Source organism: Pteronotus mesoamericanus, unplaced genomic scaffold, assembly GCF_021234165.1.
Source record: "Pteronotus mesoamericanus isolate MK-2021 breed Mesoamerican mustached bat unplaced genomic scaffold, CSHL_Meso_final contig_202, whole genome shotgun sequence".
NCBI classification, from domain to species: Eukaryota; Metazoa; Chordata; class Mammalia; order Chiroptera; family Mormoopidae; genus Pteronotus; species Pteronotus mesoamericanus.
In genome coordinates, this window is record NW_026555086.1 from 3,981,804 (window position 1) to 4,006,633 (window position 24,830).

The window sequence follows — 24,830 nt, forward strand, 5'->3', positions numbered from 1 at the left end:
GTCCCTGGCTCTCAGCTTTATAGAGGAGTTTGACTCCTCCCGCAAAGCAGTGTTTTCTAAGACACATGGGAAACCGAGAACCAGTGACAAAACTCAAGAAGATATCGTTGTTACAATTGCCCAAAATTATCTCCTCAGGACGGGTTAGGGCTTTTGGAATTCGTACTTGAGAAATGTTAGAGGTAAATGGCTTCTTTCTGTCCTCGGGTGCATGTATTTTTTTCACCTAATTCCCACAATTCAGGAACAAGGGGAAGACCCAGTAATTAATGTCCCGGAACCTGTGTTGTCATTAACTTCCGGTTGACCAGGTGGACCTGGGATGTCCGGCCAGTGCGTCCGGCGCCGGCCCGGGCGGTGGTCGACGGCGACGTGGGCGGGAGAGCCAGCGTCGGGCCCTGGCTGCGAGGCTGCCGGCACGGCCTGTGTTGGACACTGGCTCCCCAGGGCTTCCTACCTCGAGGCGCGGCCCCACCCTCACACGGCCTGCCGCCCACTTCCTGCGCGATGTCCCGGCGGTTGCTTAGCTTAAGTGGGAGAGAACTGGGTCTGGGGACCCTGCAGGGGGCCGGGTGGTGTGACGGGAGGTGCTGGCCTGGGGACAGGAGACCCGGCTCAGGCCCTTTCTTTCTCTGTGTCTTCCTCTGTATAACAAGGTGGCTGGCCGAGCGGACTTTATAGCAAAAAACAAAAACAAAACAAATTTCTGGGATCCAGGCCAGACCTGCTGGGTCTGGCTCTGCGCAAATAGGGCCTAGGACATTTGATGGTGAAAAGCTCTACCCAGTGATGCTGAGGATGAACCCGATTTAGCAAACAACACTGAACTGAAAGATCTCAAAAAAAAATGTCTTTTAAAAAATGTGATTGTGTGATCTTATAATGTTATTGTGTTACATAAACGGGGGTAGTTGGATGTTTATTGTGCTGTGTGTCCATGTCTGCGTGTGAACTGTCTAAGGCGTGTGTACGCGTACTCGGCCACGTCTCCCGGCGGCGGCCTCAGCGGTCTTCGGAACCCGCCTGCCTCCGAGGACATGGGATGTTATTTTTCTTTCCTGTTTATTTCTTCAGGGGAAACTGAGGCTCTGGGAACTAAAGAAATGGAAAAACAAAATTGTCATGCCAAGTTAAACAAAAACCTTAGATTATTTCTTACCCTCTGCAACTTTATGGTGAACATTTTAACATTATATAGGACATTTCCTCTCTGGGGTAATAGGTCCTCTGATCATAAAGTAAAATGTCCTTGTTAAAGCAGGTGCACCCTGCAGCGTGTCCTCGCAAACGAGACCACCTCCCCTCGGGCTGGGGACTCAGCCACACGGGCAGCTCGCCTTCTCTGCAGGCGGCAGGTGGTGTAGCGGGGGGGCTGCGTGCCAGGATGGGAACCTCTGTGGGGGCACGAGAGGATGGGAGCCGGGGTAAGCCCTTACCACAGGTGTGATGGGGGGCCCGTGGGGTCTCCGTGAGCCCTGAGATTGTCACCGGTCAGACACCGGAGTCTGGAGAGCAAGGCCTCCTTCAGGGACGGAGTGCACGTGCTTCTGTCTCTTCTCCTTTCAGAAGTTTTATTGGAGGAAAAAGAGAGGGAAAAATGACTCGAGTCAGAGAGCAGTGACAAAAGCCAGCCTGCACGTGCGGCCCAGGAGGGAGGAGAGCGGGGGAGGGGCGCTGCCCTGGCCCTGACCCCGGACACGCAGAAGTGGGAGCAGGTCGCTGGGAACCTGTCTGGGCGGAGGGGCCGTGCTGATTTGGCCACATTTTTAAGTCTGTTATTGCATAACAGGTCGCAGGTCAGGGGGACCGTTTGGGGAGGGGGACTGTCCTGTCCCCACCGCTTCAGGTGTAATTCTGTGGCACTTTTTAAACACAGCCCACATTTGCTTTTTATTTTCTCTAGCAGAAAATGGGGTCGGAGACTCAACCGTCCTTGGCTTTACCTTCTAGAATGGCCTATATAGCACTGTGGAATTTCAGCTGTGGAAGGTCTTAGTGCCTTTAACAATGGCTTTTTAAAAACAGGAATCCCACTTGCAGCTTTGCTGGGATGTCATGGTTATTAGTAAACTGGTCTAAAGCACTTTTTGTACAGTGTTTCCCAGATCTGGTCTCCTGCTCAGCATTTCCCCCTCCTCCCCGAAGAACATCCTGTATCTATGAAGACCTAAAAAAAAAAAAAACACCACATAAAATAGCCCTTTACTATCAGATTGCTCTGATTTCGCCTTAATTTTGTTAAATTCTTATGAGATGAATGAAAAGCTGCTGTGGAAAGAAATGTACTACCTACTATTTCTGTATCATTAAAATTAATTTTTTTGGTTCCTTTTCCTTGATTTCTTGGGGGAAGGGTTTGGGGTCATGGGCCAGCCGGGGCAGCTGGGGCCGGGAGAGACCGGCATACCCGCGTGGGCGCCTCTGCCGCCCTTGTGGTCGGTCACTGCAGAAAGTCAAATGGGCAGCTCCGTTCCGGGAGGAGCGACCTGGCCGATCTGAGCTCCGGTCCCAGACAGCGCCCGGTTCCGCAGCCTCTGAAGCTCGCCCGCCAGAAGTGGCTCCTGCTTTGCTTCATTGCAGCCGCTCGTCCACGGGCACAGAGCTACTTACTGCAAAAATGTGTCCCGGTCCCTAATGGCTATACTTTTTTTGGTGTATAATCCAGAGGAATGAGTCCATGCCGCGAGGCGGGCTACTGATGGAACCACGCTTCCCTGGAGGGGACCCGGAGGGTGTCACTTAGCATGCAGAGGTAGGAAAGCTAGAACGGTCCGAGTTGGGAATACCGGTTTGAATAGACCATTTAGGAACATTTCCGTTTCCCATTGCGGAATGAAGATGTTGGTGATTGAGAAGCTCTGCAGGTTAACCCCTCTGCTTTGGTCAGACGCAAGGGCTGCAAGCTTTCTCATAGACCCCGTTCTGCCTGACTCCCGGCGGGAGGCAGGGGGTGTTGTGACCGTGACCGTGACTGTTCAAGTCCTTGTGGACGTGGACAATAAGGTGACAACAGCCTTGGCTCCCTCCTCTTCCCTGAGTGGCTGAGGCACGTCGTCCCTAAGACGAGCAATGACACGCCACCCGGGACAGCGGTTCTCAGTCCCGGCTGCACGCTGGACTCGGGTCTGGACACTTTAAAGACACTCATCCCTGTGTGCCAACCCCCCCCCCCCCAAGCGCTGCTGGAACCCTCAGCCCAGCCCAGGCTCCTGGTGTTTGTCAGGGCTCCTGACGCTGGTCCAGTGCACAGCCGGGGGCAGGAGCTGCCTGGCAGGAGCAGCGGGGCCTGGGGCACAGGCCCAATCTCGTCCTTCCCTGTGGAACGGCAGAGGGCTGTGGACTTGGACCAGCTGGGAAGGGAAAGTAGAAAACCCACCCTGAAGCTCCGGGCCCGGACTCTTGAGAAAGAGCCTTGGAAACGTGCGCACGTCGGATGGACGTGCTCTGGACACGGGAGCCGGGACTTGGAAGCAGAAGGAAGGTCACTAGTTCAGGGGGGACTTGAGTAAAGGCCGCCTCAGAGGGGCATGGTGAGGGGGCTGCTCTCCGCTGAGGGGCTGTTCCCTGCTGAGGGGCTGCTCCCCGCTGAGGGGCTGTTCCAGAGAGTGAATAAACGGAGAGGACGTGAAAGGGACAGCCGCCAGGCTGGGGGGGCGAGAGCGCAGAGGCTCCTGGGCGCGACCCTGGGTTTGGGTGCAGCCGCCCCACGGCAGGGCCCCCCACCCCGTTTTCGGGGCTGACTTTTAGTGGAGGGGCGAGTATTTGCTGCTGTCTAATTAAAGTCATTCGGTGAGCCAAAATAGAGCCACTCGTCGCAGAGCACAGGCGGAATGACAAGCCGCATCTGCTGCGTTGCCCGTACTGCCTTTCCAAATCTCTCCCATCCACGCGTCAACTTATCGCCGTACAAGTAACTCTAGGGTGTGATAAACAGCGCCTTCCCCACAGTGCGGGGCTGCGCTCGGGTTTGAAGGGCGGGGCGCGGTGCCCTCCTGAGGCCCCGTTCCCCCTCCCTCCCCATTGCGAGATGGTCAATGTGCCCTCTGAGGTCTTACCCGGAGGGTTCCGTTGGCGGCAGGCGGGGCTCGCTGGCCTGTGGAATAACCGAGGCCAGGCCCCGGGCCGTGGTGCGTGGGGGCTTAGCGGGGCCTCCTGCCCCGCGGAGAGCAGACGAGGCCGCCCCGTGGCCTGTGGCACGGTGGGCCTCTCACATCGGAATCTATATATTTAACACAAATGTGTGTCTTACTCTCTGTGGCCATCATCTCTGCAAACCTGAGGCTGTTTTGTTCGGACGTGTTTCCAGACCGTGCCCTGCAGGTGGCCCCGTGGGGGCGGGATGAGCCGCCCCCCGGCAAGAGGATGGCCGCCTTCGCAGACAGCAGTAGCCGGTGGTGGGCTGGTCAGTGCTCAACCACCAGCTCTCCAGGGAGAAAAACATTGGCCAATTTTGTGATGGCCCATTGCAGGCTATCAGTGAGACGGGACGGCAGGGGAGGCTGGGACGAGATACCAGTAGGATCGGCCACCTTACAGGCACCAGGGACGTAAGACCCTGAGCTCGGACCAGGGGCTGCCCAACGAGGGCAGACAAGGTTTGAGGGACACACTGTCACGCCTTTACGCGACAATGGCAGAGCAGCTGCGACGGACACCATATGCCCCGCACAGCCTAACGTATTTCCTCTCTGGCCCTTCACAGAAAGTTTGCTTGCCCCGGCATAGGTAACTGTAAAATGTAAAATAAGTAGGAAGCGATGAGTTTTAAATAGGACTTATTTAATTATAGCTTTTCAATATAACATATTTAATTGTAAGTTGATATAATTTAACTTCAATAATGGATGTATTTAAGAGCCGGCTCACAACGTTCCTGACAGTTTAACCGTGGGCTCCGGGGATCGGTGGGAACGGCTGGAACGCACCTGAGGCGGCCTGGCGCCGGCTCTTCGGCCTGGCGGGGTCTCACACCGCACGGGGGACGGCCGTTGCCCCTTCAGGTTTCTTAGCGCCTCCATCGGTGCCTGGCACAAAGCAGGGGCTCCCATATATGCTGCGTAAAAGAAGGAAATTTCGGCCTCTTACGCATAGAATCCTTCCCACTCACTGTCGCTGGCGCGCCGGGAATGACACGCTGTCCCCGTCTCTTGTCAGAGGTGTCAGGGCCCGTTCCCCCTGTCTCCTCTCAGAAGTGGATACATTGTAGGTCTATGCAGTTCAAACCATGTTTGTGAAGTGCACATGTAACCAGCCATGTTTCTTTCCACGATCTTATTTCCAGATCATACTCAGTCTTTAGACTGTTTTTTACAATTTAGTTTTTTTTTAAATGCCTCCCGTGCTTCTGGCGCAGTATCGCCATCTGGTGGTCATAACGGGGTATGGCAACGTCGCTGATCTTCCCTCCCAGCGGCCACCAGCGGCCAGAGGCCAGGTTTGGGAAGGAGCAGGTGATTTTTGAAAGCAACCGTGGCAATTAGCCAGGGCTACACAGCAGATGATAAAGTATGTCCGGGGGTTTTAAGCTTCCTCTGTGTCGTTTCAGGACAGCTGGTCAGTGTTGCGCGTTTCTGCCTGTGAGCGTTTCCCCTCCTGCCTCTGGGGGCCCTTCTCAGGCTCTCCATCTACCTTGAGCTTCGGTTACACACGGCATTTAAGATGAGTTAGCGCCATCTACTGGGAGAATGCCGCCAGGTCGGATGTGCGGTCGGTCGCTCCGGGATCTGAGAGGACGTGGCTACAAATCCACAGCTTTATAGGAAGCAAGCAGGCGCATCCTCGGATCCTGCGTCAAGCCCCTTCGTTAGAAATCTTCTCCCGCGGAGCGTGGGGAACGCCCGCCAGTGGGAGCCTCTGACCTGCGGGCGAACTTCCGCAGCTGAAGTCCGCAAGGTCTCCATGCAAAACCCAGCCACACTCTCGTCAATGGTTCCCAACGAGCGGTCTTCGGCCACCTGCACCCCGATCGTGGGGTGAGCTTAAGAACGCAGGCTCAGAGTCCCCTGCCCTCTGATGCACAGGCCAAACGCTCAGTGCGGCCCTGGGATTCGCATTCTGATCCCCCCAATGACTCTTACGCACTGCAAAGCCTAAGGGCCCCCGGCCCTAGACCCTGCCATTGTGGAAAAAACTTTTTTCTTTCAGCAACATCCAGAAAGAGGGTGCGTCCGGGTTAAGGCTGATGGACAGGAACCGCTGGGTGTGTGACTTAGAGCAGCCGTGCTTTACGGCGTCATGGCTCCCACCTTCGCTCACGTCGTGGCGCGGATGAGATGTCAATGGGCCCAAGGCCAACAACACGGGCGCGCGTCCTGATTGCGGCTGCGGCAGTGATCCAGTCTCCCCAGCTCCCCACCCTCCCGCACCTGCTTGGCTGGGCAGGTGGGTGAGGCCGGTCCCCCTCCCTCCCGAAGAGGCTGTGCCCGCACCCTTGGCTGTTCCTCCTGAGCAGGACTGGCTTTAAAGGGAGCACAAGGCTGCGTGGAAAAAATGCCAGAACTGCAGGTCACGACCTTCCTGCATGACCTGTCTGTGCATCCTGCCCTTCTCGCAAGCACCTGGGCAGGCGCCCTTTCCTCCTCCCAGTTCCCGTTCCTGCCCCAGCGATCCGGTCACCCTGGATTCGTTTTGCCAGGTTTCAGACCTCACCTGCAGAGCGACGGAGAACCGCCCACCTAGTAGCACCTGCGGTTCCCATGGGTTTGTGCCGCCCTCCCTCCGCGCGCCGCTCTGCAGTGCTCTCTTAGGCAAACAGGCCGCACTTTGGTTGCTGGTGCTCCCAACAACGGACATTGGGGCCGTTCCCAGTTTGCGCTCTTACCAGGACCGCTGCTCCCTTGAATGCAGCAGGTGCAGCGGCCAAAATGCTGGCCTTCCTTGAAGTCCTCGAGCTATAGGCTTTCCAAGCCTGGCACAGGTGGCCTCAGATGCTCGCTCCACAGCGCCAGGGCCTGTCCCCAGCTCTTGGCTCCACCACGCCACCTGTGGCTCCCCAGTGCCCTCGCTCACAAGAACTTCTGGGCCTCGCACCTGTTCCAGCCCCGCCTCTCCCTCCTCGCCGCTGCGCCCCTGGGCTCGACAGGTTAGCAAGGAAGGGCTTTCCCTGCTGAGATTCTACCCTCCCTTTCCTGGGCTCCCATCAGAGCTCCACAGCCTGCCCTCCGCCCCCAGGGCCCAGCCGCCAGGTGCCCCAGCACTCTGTGGGCTCCGAAAAGCCTTCTGTGCACCCGCCGGCTCCAGGAGCGGGGCCACCGGCAGGCCAAAGGCACGTTGCGCCTGTCTCCTCTGCGAGGGGCGTCCGTTGTCATCGGAAGGGTGAATGGTTGACACGAGGTCATTTTTGGAGGGCATTTCCAAGCTGAATGTTCTTTTGGGCCCATGATCAAACTTTTGGTTGTCAGGACTTGCCCCTCAGTGCACATGCCCCAGAGGGCCCGTATGGGGTGGGGAAGAATGTCCCCACCCTTTTCCAGCCCGGCCTGAAGAGGTGGGGTAGCAGGACGTCCGACCCGGTGGCGTGGGTCCACGCTCACCCAGCATTCCCGCACCCGGGGGGCCTCGAGTGTAGGCTCGCCTGCAGGCTCCTCTCCCCAGACCATGGCTCTCAAGGCACCTGCTGGACAGACAGCGGACGGAGAAGAGCAGCGTGCGTGTGAGGGAGGGAGCGAGGGAGGCAGGCTCCGTGTGTCCTGGTTTTCCCAGGTGAGAAATTTCCAAGAGAAGCGCTATTCCTGAACTTGTAAAATTCCGGCAGAAATTGAGTTCTGTTTGTCTGTTTGTTGCTTCTCGCTCCATGGGCCACCGGTCTGACCGAGACATCTGTCCCCACCCTGTATGCCTCCTGCACGGACATCGGCAGGGGGTGGCAGGGGGGGAAACCCAGAAGCGCCTGGGCTGGAACGCGGACGCCACCGCGCCCCGCCCCAGCCACCAGCTGTCACCGCGCCCTCTGCCGGGGGTCGCGTGGCTTTCGGGGCGCCTGCTCGTATGAATTTTTGATCAGCTTGCCTTTTGAATGAGCTGACTGTCATGAATAATAGGGCAAAGGGCGCCAGCATTGTCTTTAACTATAACTGTTCCAATTAATTATGGGTTTAATTAGCATACATTGAGAGCAGCCCTGGAAAATAATACTTCACGGGTTACAGATGCCCTGGTAGCTGTTACACGGAGTGTGATACCAGGCTGGGGGAGAGATAGTTATTAATAAATTACTCCTATTGTCAGAGACCCTTATTTATACAAATTAGCAGGGGATACATAATCAACTTTAACTGTATAATTTATAATAATTGATTTCATTTTGACTGACCACTAGTCGCTTACCAAATACCCTCGGAAGAAAAATTGCCCTATTAGGGTTAGTTTAATCCTAAACATAGCTAATGAATCCTATTACTTTAAGGTCATATTTGAAGCTTTTGTTAATTGTCAGAACCATTTTAAATTGATTAGAGTTAAATTAAATCAATGTAATGTTTAGAAAAACAATATTTCTAATGGATGAGGCCAGGCTGACCTCAAATAAACATATTTATCAACCGATTCCCAGTGACGAGAAGAGGAACAGCTGGGCCCATACTTCACATTTGTCTATAATATGGGAAATGTCACCAGGCAATTAGTTATGTCAGGTAATGAATAGGGAGCCTGGGACTCCCCGCTGGCAGCTGGGGCGGGCAGGGGTAGAATGTTCCAGACCAGGCTGCTCACCTCCTGGCGGCTCGCCTTTCGCCCAGCCTCAGCCCGGGGCTTCCCGGCATCTCGCCGGCACATTCCGCGGAGCTCACCTGGCCCGCGGGCCTGGAGCCCTTCTGCCAGGAGCTGAGGTACGCGCCCGGCCTGGTCCGCACCTGCTCACCACTCACCCCTCGTCACCCCGCGGGCTTTGCATCCCTGCCTCCGGGAAGTCTTCCCTGGCTGCCTCTGACTCCATCAAGCCCCCCAAGTACGGGCTCTCTGAACAACAGGGGTACCTGTCCCAGCTGTCACTTTACATCCGTGTGACTCTGGTGGCTGCCTCCGTGCACCAGGTTACAAGCTCTGTGGGGGCAGCCCTGTGGCTTTACTTAGGTCTGTGCGGGCCGCTGCGGGGACACCCCAAGGCAGGCTGGGACGGAGCCCTCAGGGCCTGTGAGTCGGCCACAGAGCCGGGGTGTCACTAGTAAACGTCCTCAGAGGAGCAGGGAGGGCCGAGTCCTTCCACGGTCGCAACTCCGCGCCATCTTCCTTTTACGAAGCGCATCCAGGACACGCGGCCGGTCTCCCAAAGGGGCAGTGAGAACTCAAAGACGCGGGCGAGCCGCCGGAATACATAACCCTGGATTCCCACGTGTTCTCTAAATTTCTTACCAGGGCCTTGCCCACACCTCTTCCCACAGAGATGACTACGGACAGCAAAGGACCGGTACGGAGTGTTCCATTAGGCGCGTTCCAGGGACTTTCCAGCTCCTCCCCCGCCCCACACCCATTCGCCGGTGGGTAGAGCTCTGGCTTGTTTCTGGTCTAGGCCAACGTAGATAACGCTGCCGCAGGCATGTGAACACAGGATCTCTTCTGGACGCAGGTTTTCATTTCTCTTGGGTGAAGACCTGGCAGCGCAAGGGCTGGGTCACCCAGCAAGTGTCCGCATGACTGTGTCCAAGGCCAGCAAAGTGTTTTCCGAGAGAGTTGCGCCATCTCGTCGCCACCCCGGTCCGCGCTCAGCCTGTTTCTTAGCGGCCACTCTGGCAGGCGTGCGGTGGTATCTCCTGGCGGCCTTGGTGCGCCTTTCTTTAATACCCAGCGGGGTGGAGCACGCTTATTTGCCATCGGTACGTCTTTCTCGGTGGAGTATCTCTTCACACTTCTTCCCCATTTTAAAGTTGGATTCCTTGTCTTAAATTATTGAGTTGTGAGAGGGTCCTTTATATATTCTAGAGAGCAGGTTTTTACACAATGTTTCTCATTATATGCTCTATATTACTCCTACCTTCCCCCCTACCAAGGAGCCTTTTAGACTTTCTTTCAGAAAGCCCCTCGGCCCCCAGCCCAAACTTAACACCACGGACACAGACACACTGTATCTGTTGGTGTCCCTGGCGCTTTTAGGAGGGCTGAACGCAAGTGTGATAATGAATAATTTTTTTGTTTAGTTCCTCAACAGCCAATTTTTTCCCCTTGAGGAGCGAAAATCACCCCGTCGAAAATGCACACCTTCATCACGTGTGGTCTGCAAATATTTGCTCGCAATCAGGGCTTCTATTTTCATGTTCTTCACAATGTCTTTTCAAGAGCAGTTTTTAATTTCGAGGAGATCCAATTATTTCTCTTCTGGTGGAAGCTTTTTTGTTTTCTGTCTAAAAATCATATGCCTCCACCCAGACAGCAAACATTTCTCCTGTTTTCCTCTAGAGGTTTTATGTTTTTACCTCTTACATTTAGGTTTGTGACCCATGTCATGTTATTTGGTGCCTATGGTACAAAATAAGGATTGGGGCTCCTCCTCTTCTGAAATGAATGTCCAGCTTTCTAGCACCTTCTTGAAAATACCCTCCCGTCATTTACCGTGGCACCTTGGCAAAAGGAGACTGATCGTCCTGTGTGGGCCTCTTTCTGGATTCTTCATCCTGTTCCTTTGATCCATCTGATTATCAGTATGCAAATAGCACTTCATTGTGCTCACAGCAGATCGCTTCTCGGTAAGTCTGAAGTTAGTATGATTCCCCGACAACTTGCTTTTCTTTCTCAAAATCGTTTTGGCTACCCTAGCTCCTTCATTTTCCATACAAAGTTAGCTTATTTAGAATCAGCTTGAGGATTTCCACAAAGCGCCTGTCGGAATTGAATTGGCTGTGCAGAGCTATGTGGGGAGAATTGACATTATAACGGTATTGAGTCTTCTGATCCATGGACATGGTTTGTCTCTGCCTTTATTTTGATCTTTACAATGTTTTTCTTTCAGCAATGCAAATAGCTGAAAGAAAAACATTATAGTTTTCAGCATGTAAACTCTGCACATATATTGCTAGATTTATCCCTAACCATTTTGTACAGTTTTGAAGCTCTTGCTAATGGTATTTTAAAATTTCAATTTACAATTGTTTATTTCCAGCACATAGAAATAGAATTGATTTTTTTATATTGATCTTGCGTCCTGTGACTATGTTAAACTCACATATTAGTTCTAATTGCTTTGGGTAGATACTATGGCAGAGAAAAAAACCTATGGTAGATTTTTTTTCTTAAGGAAATGATCATAGTGTCCATGAACACAGGCAGTTGGATTTCCTTCTTTCGTATATACGTATGTCTATATGTATGAAATAGATATATATTCTTCTTCCTGTCGCATTCCTTGTGACACTGGCTGGGACCACGGGGACGATGACGTTGGTGCCTAACGTCATTACTGATCTTATGGTTCCAAATGTGTTTTTACCTTTTAGCAACACCACCCAGGCATTTCCTGAAGGGCGAGGGGAGCCCCAGAGTGTGTGTTACACACACACACACACACACTCACACACACACCCCCCTAAACGTCAATAGCTCTGGGCTACAGAATGGAGGGACAACGTTATTTTGAAGAAGACCGAACCACCCCCACAAGGGGCTGACGTCCCTGAAAAAAATTCACCATCACTACGAAGCTGTGCGTTCCAAGAGCACCGCGCACACCTCCGCGTGGGACCGTGAGCCTTGAGATTTGCTGGCTTTTGAACCCTATGGGGTCTTCAGGATGCTGCTGTCCGTTCCCGGAACGCTTTCTGCACCCAGCTGGCGGTAGGCGGTAACAGCCCCCAGCTGCCCCCCTCCGAAGGATTGCCCTCAGCTGACGGGAGGTGCTGGGCCCTGGAAGCTCAGCACCCGCGCCCGGCAAGGGCAGCCACAGCCAGCAACTGGCTGCCGAGGGCACGGGAGACTTCGGCCTCCAGAACAATGGCTGCAGCGCGTCCTACCCCCGCCATGGCACAGGCGAGACCGGGCTTGACCACGACTACCCCTCGCCCTGCTCTTTCTCTCTCATCTCGCTTGATACCTGCCCCTCCGCACTGTTTTGCTGATGAGAACTCTCTTGGTGCTCGGGACTCCTTGTCTCAGACCTGCGCCCGGGAAACCTGAGGGAAAAGACTTGGTCCTAGGAAACAGACGCAAGGGATGGGACTCGGCAGTCGTTAGCGGGCTAGAAGGACGACCCCACGCCCGGTGGCGGTGGAGACTCTTCCACGGCAGGCGCAACTGCTGCGACTTCCGCCTGGGGTGCACCTGTGCACGGGAGACAGGTGGGAGGGGCTCGCTGCCCCGTGCAAGGACCCCGATGCTCGGGAGGTGTGGGCCACAGAGCACTGAGGAAGGCCGTGGAAGTGGGTGTCCCTCGGACGCTGAAGCCTCAGGGCTGTGGGTCACGAGGTGGAGCCATCTGGGAGACTGAGAGCCCCTGCTGTCCTGCAGCGGGGGACAGAGAGGGCTGCTCCCCAGGAAGAGAGCCACAGAGAAGTCTTAGCTCTGGGCCTGGACCCTGGTAAGAAGGCTGCGGGCTCTGAAACTTGCGACCCGAGAACATGCCCCCGAGAACTGTGACCCCTCTGGGTCCGCAGAGGCGGTCGGCCCCCCGGGGGAGGGGCGACCCAGGAAGCCGCTAGTGAGGCGTGGAAGGCGGTGCTGGTCCCCCTCAGGGTCTCGGGGTGGCACAGCAGTGACAGTAGATGGCAGGGCCTCGTCTTCGCCAGCTAAAGAGCATCATCACGAGCCGTGTTGTGGTAATAGAAATGTAATTTCAGCTCCCTTGTAAATGACACGATTCTTTTATTGTTTTTAAGTCCTCACCTGAGGATATGTTTTTATTGATCCCGGAGAGGGGTAGGGGAGAGAAACATTGATATGAGACAGAAAGATTGACTGGTTGCCTCCTGTGTGCACCTGGACCCAGGATCGAACCTGTGACCTGTTGGTGTACGGGACGATGCTCTAACCAAATGAGCCACCTGCCCGGGCTGGCACAATTCTCAATGACTTGTTTTACGTGGGAGCAGAGGATTTCAAATTTTGTATGTAACATGGAGACATTATTATTTTTATATGACATGATCTCAAAATCACACCATTCCTATTTTCATCCAATATAACATGTAGCGTCTTCTAATACTTTTCTAGATTTGTCTGTTGTATTGAGCTTCTTAATCCCATAGGAACTTATTTTTATTCATGATGTGAGGTAGGGCTCTCACCTTTTTTTTTCCCCAAATGGAGAGACAGGTGTGACAATCTCATGCACTGAGAACTCTATCACGTCCTGGATTTTCTCTTTTTTCTCTATATACGTGCCTATTTCTGGACTTTCTATTCCACTTCTTTGGTGTCTTTGCCTAACAGCATTCATTTCATGTTTTTAAAAATACTTTATGGTCGCTTTCATATTGGTAAAACAAGTGCCCAAGCAATTGTTTTTCTCTTCCAAATGTTTCTTGGCTCGTCTCTTCAACTTTTCTCCTTCAAAGGCAGATTAGCTTTGGCTTTTCCGTTGCATACGGACACCTGTGGGGATGGAGGCTGGGATGGCGGTGGCTTTAGTTTCATCCAGGGCGATGGGACACCCTCACAGCGCGGAGTATTCACACCCAGGCCTGCGGTCACACCTTGCCACTTACCCAGGTTTTCGTGCCCTGCCGTGAACGTCTATAGTTCCCTCCTCGTAGGTCCTGAGCATTTCTTTCATTCACAGGCATGTTCTGTCTCTCGTTTCCCTTGTGAAGGGCCCGGAGGGGTTCTGGGGTTGTGCTTCGATTAGCACAGGATCCTTCGGGCGTGGAAGGAAAGAAATGAAGAAGTGTCCCTGCTTCCTCAGGGACGGCGGCTGTACCTTCCTGCCCTCAGGGGGTCACACTGGCCGCAGAGGTGGGCCCCCTGGGCTGTGATGGAGGTGCTGCCGCGGCCCCCTGCCTGGCGTACGGGCCAGGTGGCCTCCTGCGTTAAGCGAAGACCGGTCAGAACACCGTTACTGGACTAACTTCCCTGCTGATTGCCACCTTCCCCTGGGCCCTGGATTTGTGTGCTCTCAGCACAGGTCACCGTGGGTCTCCTCTCTCCGTGGCGCTGGCTCCGGTGGCGTTCGGCTTGGCTTTTTCTGCCCCTCCAATCCCATCCCGTCTTCTGAGAACTGGGGACGAGTTCCTGTGGGTGAGGGTTCACTGTTTCTCTTTTAAATGTGGCTTCTCTTTCCCGGGAGTCAGGGCCGGAGGGCAGGGAGAGGGAGCGCCTCGGTTGCCCTGTGGCGTCATAGTTGTGTGTCTCTGCTTTTCTTAAGTCAGGAGAATCTTCTCTGTGTCCCTGTGGTGATGCGGGGCTGGCAGAGCAGGGAAAGGTGAAGACACGGGCACGAAGTGCTAACTGATACAGCCTGGTCCCCGGGGCAGGGGTACAAGGGGCTGGGCTCGAAGGTCACCGGCAGGGCTGGCGTTAGACAGGCAGCCGGCTCGAGGGCAGGTTCAGGCGTGTGCACAGGTTTGGTTGTGACCCTGAACTGTGTTCTCATTCATTCCCTCTGTGTTCTCTGTGATGGAGGACGTGATGTTATCGTGGTGGAGGGGCGAACGGAGGAACCAAGGGGTCCTGGAGGGGGCGGTGAATGTTTGAAATCATCACTGTGGAGAGCGGGGGAGGGAGCTGACCGGGAGCCGCCCCGGGTCCTGCCGGGGACCCCCGTCCCCCCGGGTGTCCAGCCCACAGGGGCCACCTGGGCCGGCCCTCCGCCCCGCCGAGTCGGGCGTGGGTTTGGCAGCTGGAGAACAGGCTCTGGCTGACCCTTCCCACCTCCAATTCTCTTTGCAGGCCCAGGTAGCCCGGGACTCAGAGGTCTGGGTTCGAGACCTCACACTACCACGTGGCAGCTGTTGGACACAGGGACCCTTCTTCTTCTGAGCCTCTTGTCCTCTCCTGTTTGAAGGTAACGGTGACAGCAACCTCCTGGGGTGGCTGTGAACAACACGGGGCGTGGCGCGACGTGTTCAAAATCTCGGGGAACACTGTCAGGAGACTGATGGCTGTAGCACCCCTTTCTACTACTGGAAACATCGCTGAGGTCAAATCTAGGGGGAGAGAGATTGAGAAGGGTAATAGTGTCACCCTCGGGTAAACCTGTGACACGGATCCTTATTGTCACCCTGCTTGGTGACCTTCCCTGCAAATCATGGTGTCCCCTTAACTCACTTGTGCGATTTCTTTGGATAAAATGTCCAATTTCTTTTCTTTCCTCTGCTCAGAGATAAGGTCTGATGTCAGCCATCTACATCCTAGGGATAGTTTCTTAGGGTCTGGAACGTCACAGAGGGTCTTCCTACTGGACGCTCTAATCCATCCCTTGCCCCGTGGCATCGGTGTCAGCGTGGAAGCCTCTGGAAGGCAACCAGGGGCAGAACCCAAGCTGGAGGCCATGCCTTGTAAGCGGCGTTGCTATTGAGACAGAGGGGCCCTCCCCAAGGCCTCCCCAGGCTGCCATGGGTCCCGCCCACCCCCAGCTCGGCAGGTCCCAGTGGGCGGTTCTGAGGGCTGCCCGCTGTGCCCACTGGACAGGATCTCGCTGAGCCGTGGGGACAGGGCCTTGTCTGCTTTGTGTGTAACTAGCCTTCTAGCTGCACAAACTTTTTCTCGCCGTCGTTTTAAATCTGGACAGGGCTCTGGAGTGAACTTCGCGGCTCAGTCTGAGCGCTCATTGCTGCTGCGTCGTCCGCACCTCACTGCTGGGGAGTAGAGGCTGTTCCAACAGCAGTTGGTGCAGCCCGCGGGGAGGCAGGGTTATAGACGGTACAATCCGCGCCTCCTGCTGCCAGCTGCGAGCCAGGCCCCATGCCGACCACGCAGGACAGTCCGCATGTCCCAACAGGAAGCCCGGTCCTCAGCCCAGGAGGGAAGCCCGGTGCTCAGTGCAGGGCAACTTGGAAAACTTTAGTGCGTGCCTCCTTTTCCCCCAAATCCCTCCTTTCCCTCATTTTTATTTCATTTTTTTTTCCAGAAAACGTGCAGTTTTATATGCTTTTCTCTGCATGCATTAAACAAATTGCACAGCTGAATAGCTTTTCTTAAAACCTGGACATTCACCAAAAAGAAGTTTACCAGCACAGACAATGCAGCTTTCTTCTCCGAACAATGGCGTGACTGACTGGCACATTGGAAATGCGGGCGTGTTTTTTTTTTTATTCCACTGTTCATCCTTCAAGCTGATAAACAGCAACAATGGCAAACAGCTGGGACAGGAAAACATTCGAGTTTGTATTTTCAAAGCAAGCGAGAAAGAAATCCGCCAGTGCGGGCCAGGTCCCGTCTGCCGCCGGAGGGCGAGCTGGCTTTTGGGGAGGGAAAAATGCTATACATATTTCTAATCAAACATTACATATTTATTAATGTGCAGCTGGTGCATTGTATTCCGAGGGCTGGTGGGGGGGGTGTGTCCCCCCACCCCCACGCCACCCGCCTTTCTGCTAATGTGTCTTGTCTAGCAAGCTGGTATTGTTCTCTCGCTGACATTACTTGATAAGGATTTGGAGCTCCGCACATTTAATAGGACTCATGGAGACAATTGTTCCCTGAGCGGTTGGGGTCTCTGGGATGCGGGTGCCATCTGAGCCTCCGCTTCCGCTCCGGGGGTAGGTGGGGTGGGCAATGGAGGTATTTTTCAGCAGGTGCAGGGGGGTGTTGTCTGTGGGAAGCCCGCACCTTCGCTGCCAACTGGCCCCACCCACCAGGGGTCCCTGCTGCGAACGCCACGCCCCCTGCCCACGTGTGCACATCCTTCCTAATCGTGGGAGCAAATTTATTTTGATGCTTATTGAGATTAAACGCGCCGTGCTTTTCATGGGGAGCAAGGGTTGCATCTGTTCATTAGGTGGGGAGGCTCACCTTGTCAATTTCCATCACACGCGGGCACGAGCGGTCACTTTATCATCATTTGTCAGCAGCCTGGACAGGTTTTACTCAGCTTTGATTCCTCCCGGGCCCTGCTGTCATAACTTCATTGGCTTTATGGTAGCGGCCGGGCTCCCTGGTGTAATTGCCTAATAGATGTACTTCGCCTTAATATTGGTAATACGTTAAGTGTAAGAGAACGTGGAAGGGAGGCTAAAACATTCCACCCGGACAAGCCCCACCCTGAACCACGTCCCCATTTGTCTTTGCAAATCCCGTTAGACTGAGTCGGGGAGGAAATCGGGCTCTTAGAGCTTGGGAAAACTGGAGCTGAGACTTCACCCTCCCTCTGGCCTTGTGCCCCACCCCCAGATTTAATGGGGGATGGGGAAGGGGTTCTGAGCTGGAGTTGGGGGCACTTGGCTGCTGGGGCCCTGCGCCCTGGCTTCAGTCTTCCCACCTGTTTACTGAGGGGAAGGAGCAGGAGGTCAACGTGCTCACGATCAGACTCCGGCCAGGGCCAGGGGGCGCCAGGGGGAGGGGGGTGGGCAAGGGGGCCGGGGGGTGGGGACTGGGGTGAGCTGGAGGGCACCGCCCGCCGCGCCCCCCCCCCCCCGTCCCCGGGCAGCCAAACGCTGCCCTGAGTGAGCGCTGCTCTGCAGGCCCAGGGGTGCACCTCTGTGGGGAGAAACTGAAATTCTGAGTCGTTCAGTCAGCTGTTTTAATTTTCAGTGTTGGCACTGAATTAAAAACATTAAGAAACGCCGTTCTGTGGATGACGTAAAATGCTGGCTGGCTTTGATCAGTGATGACGATGGTGATGACGAATGACAGCGAACATCTCTGAGTGCTTGTCGCGGACGGGGACTCCTTTGGGCGGGTTTCGCCCTCCCAGCGATGCTGCGAGACAGGTACCGGTGTTTCCTGGCTTCCAGGTTATGATGTGGAAGCACAGCAAGTAACTGCCTGAGGTCACTCTCTGTGCCGTTCGGGCCAGTTATGCGGGGGGACTTGGGGACCTGCTAACGAGAGGGACTCTGGGCCGGCGTGGGAAACATGGCTTGTGTCTCAAGATAGATTTCCTTGCAGAGGACAATTTACGTCTATTTCCATTTAGAAAATAACCAATGCTGCCCCCTCTTTAAAAACAAAACAAAACACCTGTTTTCTGGAATTTGCCACCTCTCTGGTAGAAATCTTGGGGTTCCCGTAAGTGTCAGGAAATGACCGTGTGATTTCTGAGGTGTAGGGCAGCAGCCAGTGGCGTGGCCCGGGGTCCCTGACTTCATGGGAACATGCTTCCTTCAGAGCCCTCAGCCCTATGTTAGGCCTGCCGAACCGCGTGACCGCTCCACTGCCTGGCCTTGTCCTCGTAGCTCGGCCCCTGGGCCTCCCGACAGGACATGGAGCTGAAACTTATTAGACCCTCCATGGACATTTGTGGGACAAAAGTTTGATGAATTAAAAATCTGAAGGTAGGGTATTTGACCGTGGGCTTTTCTTTTCTTTTCTCGGGGGGCCCACTGACTGCTTCATTTCTTTCTGTCGTGGTCTCTGGTTGTCATTTTTCGCACCTGCGCTCACAGACCAACAGGCAGCTGTGCACACAGTTACCTGCGGCTCAACACACTCCTGAGCATGTACAGTGCTTACATGTAGACTATCACACACGTGCACACACCTACGTGTAGCCCAGCACACACATGGGCGACCACATATACACATGTGTGGTTCAATGTACAGGTGTGCACACACGTGGTTCAGTACACAGATGTGCACACACACTGGGCTTTTCATAACATGTATATGTGCTTGGCAGGGTTCGGATGCCCCTGTGGAGTTGGGGGGGCGTCTCACTGGCTCTGAGTGACCCTCATGCTGCCTAGGCTTGCAGTGACCAGGTACGTTTTGCTTGCACTGGCGCTGGAGTGGAGGACAGGGCGGGGCTCCTGGAGGGAAGGGTTTCTGTCCCTCACCTGAGCCGGGATCTGCGGCTGCTCCGGGAGCGTTTGTCGTTGGCTGATACCCAGCCGTCCCTGGGGGTGGGGGACGCTGACCACTGGTCCGTGTAACACTCCCAGGAGAGCCCTCAGGTTGTGCAGGTCCACCCGCCGCGTCCGTCAGGGGAGGCCTGGCCCAGCCTTGCAGAGCGCGGATGCAGGTGACAGGTTTTCTGGGGTGTGATGTGGGGCCTGAGCACGCCGTGCGTGTTCTTTGGGCACGAGCGTGTGGGGACATGCGTACAGCACGTTAGCAGCTCACAAGTGTGAGCCGGGGAAGGAAGGGCTCCCTCTCCTGCACCTGTCCAGGTGCAATGCGCCCTCTGCTGGCTTGACCAGGGAATGGCGACAGCCCTGCCCTGGCCAGGCCCACGTGGTTCCTGAAGCCCCGGTAACGCCTTATCTTCTGCGGGGGCGTGAGGGTGGACTGAGGGCCGTTAACCTTTCACCTGGACTCGCATTTCACTCCGGGGACCTCATGGAACCCCTGTCCTTTTGTAAAGAAGTGGCGACATTCAGGCAGGAGGCAGGAGATTCTGTTAGGCTGGGCTGTGGAAGTTGGTGGGTGGGGCTTGGGAGGCTCCGGTCTATCTAAACGCACTTTAAATACAAGGATGGAGACAGGGAGGGAGGGGACAAAGGCCAGCAGGGATAATAACTCGCGTAATAATCGTCAACAGTGCCATCTGAGCTCTGACTATATACCCGCTTCTGTTTAGGTGCTTTTCGTAGATAATTACTAATCTCTGCGAGTCAGTCTTTTCAATGCCTAGGTCCATAGTTTCAGGACAAGTCAGACCTGAGGCTCAGACGTACTCAGCCAACCCGCGCCCACTTACACGGGCGTGCAGGCGGCGTCTCCTTCAAACCCGAAGCCGCTTTCTCTCCCCAGGGGAACAAGGCGTCCAGTGCTCCCCACCCTCGAGCCAGCCTGGGCGCAGAGTCCCGTCCTCTCCTCCTCAAGGCCGGAGGAGAAGAAAACTTGGCTGGTCCTGCACGGGACCCGCCACCCAGGGCTGTCCCCCTGCCTTTGGAGAGCGGGAGCCCAGCCTTCCCCAGCATGTTGTCATTTCTGGGAGGAGAGAAGTTGGGAGCGGCTCCTGCCTCCTGTCCTGCGTTCAAGGTTATCCAGATAGCGCGCGGCCTCATTTGCATGGTGGCGCGTGCGCAGGGCCGGGGGCGCGCAGATAAGGTCTGCGGGGCCCAAGTTGCGGGCTGTCCTCGCATTATCACGGGCTTCCTTAAGCTGGGAGGAATATGTAAATCTCCCCCTGCGGCCGTAGTGGGGGCCTCCTCTGCTGTTGCAATTCCGAGGGTAAAATTGATTAATATTTGTTTTCAAAATGACACGCGGTGATGTATGGGCCCTTTTACAACTTAAATTAATACTTTAAAGAGATGAATGGTCTCTACAGAGGGTGTTAAAGTTCAAGCCCAGGGAATTTGCATATTTATATTGCAGTCAACTGATAGTAATTGTGGGAACAGTCTGTAATGCTGTTCGTTTGTCATTTTCAGCGGGGTACGCTCCAGCCGGGGACCTCATTAACTCCTGAGCCGCAGCCCCTCCGCCCCCCACCCCGCTGGACACGGGCTGGCTGCCGGGCACTCAGGGCCTGTGTCCAGGCCACAGTCCCGCCTCCTGGACCCCAGGAGGCTGAACCGCCTCAGGTCCTGGCCCCTGTTTGGGGCCGGGGGCAAAGATACACCAGGTAGGGGTGAAGGCAGGTGCCTTGAACCTGCAGACCTCGCCTCCAGTTCTCCTTAAATCCCTCCCCAGTGCAGCCAGGATCTGAGGCCGTCTTAGCACCTGCGAGGCCCAGCCCCGCCACCTCCCACTCTTGCCAGTTCTTGTCATGCTTCTGTTTTAAGGACGGCTCTCCCAGAGCACACCTGGGACAGGGGTTTGAGGGAGTGGTTTCTATGGCAGGCGACCCCAGGAAGCAATGGCAGAGAGGAGCAGAAAGCAGTTAGAGGTACAGTGTCAAGCAGGGGATCTCTGGGCACCTGTGGCAATGCCGTGGGCGCTTTGGGACCGTGGTGCCGGGAGATGAGGAAGCTGGTGTATTTCACCTTCAAGTGCATTTGCCATGGCTGAGGCCCCGAGTGCTGGCTGCAGAAGCCCACAGACGGGGGTCACAGGCGTCGCCGCTGGGCCGGAGGCGTGGGCTGGAGTGGTATGTGGCGGAGTAAGGCCAGCGCCCCCCAACCGGCCTCCCTCTCCAGCTCTGGCCTCCCAACCCCTCCGCCCCCCTCCACTCCGCAGCTAGGCCCATGTTTTTGAACTCTAAGTCGGACCTCTGCTCAAAAGCCATCCCTGCTTCCGCTCTTCTCTTTGGGGTAAAAGCCAGACTCCTTGCTGTCACCGACAGAGCTCTGCGCGGCCGGCCCCCCTCTCTGACTCACCTCCCAGTCTCCCCCTTGCTCTGCAGTCCCAGCGCCTCCTGCCATTCCGAGAAGTCTCCAGTCACGTTCCTGCCTCAGGGCCTTTGCCCATACTGTCTCCTTCCCTGGGATCTCCCCCCACCCCCAATTCCCTGGGCGAGAATCAGCCCCTCCCCTCCTTTAGGTGCTTAATCAAAAGTCACTTTCTTGGTGACGCTTTCCCTGCCCACTCTAGTTATTATTTTCCTTCCTTACCAAGCCCTCCCCCCCGACCCTGGACCCCTATTTCTAATGTCTCTTCCTGCGTGGCTGCTTCTTTATAACTTGGCTCGCCGTCTGGCAGAGGACATATTTATTTGTCATGCTTGTTGCTTGTCTCCCCCTCTGGAAGGTAAGCACCCCAAACAGTCCCTGAATGCCATAGACACTCAACAGATGGAAGGAAGGAAGGAAAGAAGGAAGGAAGGAAGGAAGGAAGGAAGGAAGGAAGGAAGGAAGGAAAGAAGGAAGGAAGGAAGGAAGGAAAGAAGGAAGGAAGGAAGGAAGAAAGGAAGGAAGACCCAGCACTGGCTGTGTGGGGGCTCCTGCTGCCCAGGTGGGTAGCCAGGGTCAGGCTGGGCGAGGCGGCCTGGCAGGCAGGACGGGTGGCTTCATGAGCGAGAGCGCCGGGCAAGGCCCCAGGCTTAGCAGGGCTTGCGCTTGGTTTGACGCTCTGCTGACACACTCTCTTGAAACTTCTAATCACCTTGGAGGGAGACACTCTGCCTTTTCACTCGACGTGGGGCCCCCCATGTTCTGGAGCGAGCCCTGCTGGCGGGGTTAGCGGAGGTCAAGTCATCCCACCCGTGGGCTAAGCGCTGGGTCTGGGAGTCGGCCCGTTCTCTGCCTCTCCCTGCGTCCCGGGCTACGTGGCCTGGTGGCTTCTCCCATCACACAGTGGGTCTGTGTATTTCCTCACCCCTGTGAACTCGCACGTTGCTTTGGCCACCAGGACACGGTAGAAGTGGCCTGCGCCGGCCCTGAGCTCTGTCCGTGGATTTTGTCTCCTTGTGAGAACAAGCCGGGGCTAGTTTGCTGGAGGATGAGAGACCACGTGGAGCAGAGGAGAGTCGGCCACACCGCGGCAGCTGAGGTCTCAGCGGGGGCCCCGGTGGGATGGTCACACACACGTCAGGGAGCCCCGCTGGGACTGGTTTAGAGCGGAGCTGCCCGTCTGGCCAGCAGATGTGTGACCAATCGCAAACGGTTGTCAGATAGGCCACTGAATGTTAAGGTAGTTTGTTATCAATCATTACTGTGGTGGTAGATAATTGATCGTAGGACTCAGACTTGGCCAGGCGACCGCCTGTACAGAGTGGACAGCCACGTCTCTGCACATCCATGCATCTCAGACCCCGCAGGCTGAGGGGGCCGCGAAGGGGGCCGGAGGAGGGGACAGCAGCCGGTTCGCACCCCTGTGCTTGCTGGGGTGGGGGCTGCTCCCTGCTTGAGGGGCTGAGAGTTAATTAACCCAAGGGGGGGTGCATGCCACTCTGGGAGGAGGCAAAGGCAGGGTCTGGAAATGTCTCCCTTTACAGTTCAAGGAGGGGAAAGTCAAGTCTGGAAAAACTGGTGGGATTGGGGCAGGAGAGGGCACGGTGGGGGAGAGGCTGTAACCCAGGGTGTTTCATGGGGGGAGGAGAGGCTGTTACAAGTGAAAGAGTGACAAGGCTGGAGCTGGTGGCCACAGTCCTGAGACCTGCTCCGGCCAATTTGGGCAGAATCAGCCGATCCTCAGAGGGGCGGCCGACAGCCCGTCTCCAGACAGATGAGAGGTGCCCCCCACCCACACACACAGCATGACTAGGGCAGAAGGCATGTTGCACTTTTTATTTAAAAATCCCTTTTTTTTTTTTTTTTTTTTTGAGAAACATTCTTGCAGCCTCAAAGAAGCTAGAAGAACAGGACTGTGGCTGCCTGGTTCCTGTCACCTGTATTCAACAGTCACCAGCATGGGACCCCATTTGCTTTCTCTCTTTCTATCTGTGTACAGTATTGATACAGTTATTGCCACCCCCTTTCAGAGAAAGTGTTGGTATCACGACCCTCCTCATACCTACATATTCCAGAGACTGTCTAAAAACGAGCGCTCTCCTTTACAGATCCACGTGTAATCATCAAACCGAGGAACGTGGACTCCACTGACACAACGCTGTCCCCTCACATAGAGTCCATATTCAACCCCCCAGCCGACGGGTTATTTGCAGAAATTACGGCCGTCTCTTCCTGGGCCTGAGTAATTACCTGCAGCCGTAAGACTGCCCTGAACTCTCTTGGGCACAGGGACCAGCCACTTTTGAGATGGTGGCTGCTTCACTTCTGGGGTTGTTCTGTGACTGTCAAAGCAGAGTCACCCCCTCCTTCCCTTCCCCGTCCCCTCGTGACAACCTGCAATGGAGAGCAGTAGGAGCAAGCGATGAACCTTGGCCAGTGAGAGCGTCGGCTTGTTTGTTACTGCAGCAGAACCTGCTGTATCCTGACTAATACAGAGATGCATGAATGAACAACATCTCCCCCCCACCCGCTGTCATTATTCTTCTTCACATTATCACTATTATTTCTTGGGCCCCTCATGCTCAGAGCCTTTCTGCTCTGTTGTGGTGATCTGTTGGGTTCTGCCCCCCTTTTCCCGCCCCCGACAGGGAGTTTCTCCAGGATGGGCTCCGTTTCGTTCTCTCTCTGGGATCCTAACGTCCAGCTCAGGGCCAGCCAGGGCAGACATGGGGCTCAGGGCTCAGCGAGCCTGGCGACAGCGGAGTGGCGAGCAGCTTGGGATGGCGTGGCTTGGACTTGCGTTTTAATTGCACAAACACTACTGTAGCAATAGCCATGAAAAGAAAAGGCAAAACAAAAAATCATTTTCAATCCCTCTGAACCTCAGGGCTCGTCCACGCTGGCTCCTGTCTGTCCTCATAAGTGCATGGCTTTCGTGCTGCATGGTCAGCCAGAGAGAACTGTGTGTCCTGCGTTTTTGTCTCCTTGGAATACTGTCAGGAGGACACATTTCCGAGAATTTACGAGACCTTCATTCTAGAGTTTGTGTGAGTTTCATGGGGTGGGTGGACCCCTGGGCCTTAGAGGGGCTTTGGCTTTTTTGGACATTTAAATATTTCCCAGTTCCCGGGAGTTTTAGATTATTTATTCCCCCCGTAAAGGAGATCATTTTAGATATACTTTGCTGCCCAATGAAATGACCTTTCCAGGGCTTTTCTGGGTCTTTGTGAATGACCTAGAAGGCAGCCATTGTCACGCCCAACAGTGTGGCAACTTGGAGAGCCTCGTGTTTTCCCCTCTGGGCTCCCGACAAGACAGTCCTGCTAAAGTCCAGAGATGGTGAGGGTTCCCAGGGTCGGGGTCAGACGAAAACACCAGGCAGGGGCGAGCCCTCGGGGTGGACGTCGGGACAGACGCGGAGCTGGGCTGGGTTCACGTCTGTCTTCTCCGACGTCCGCCCAATTCAGGGCAACAGGAGTGGGTGAACAGGGGCTCGGCAGAAAGCACGAGCAACAGCTCCTGAAGAAAATGTTT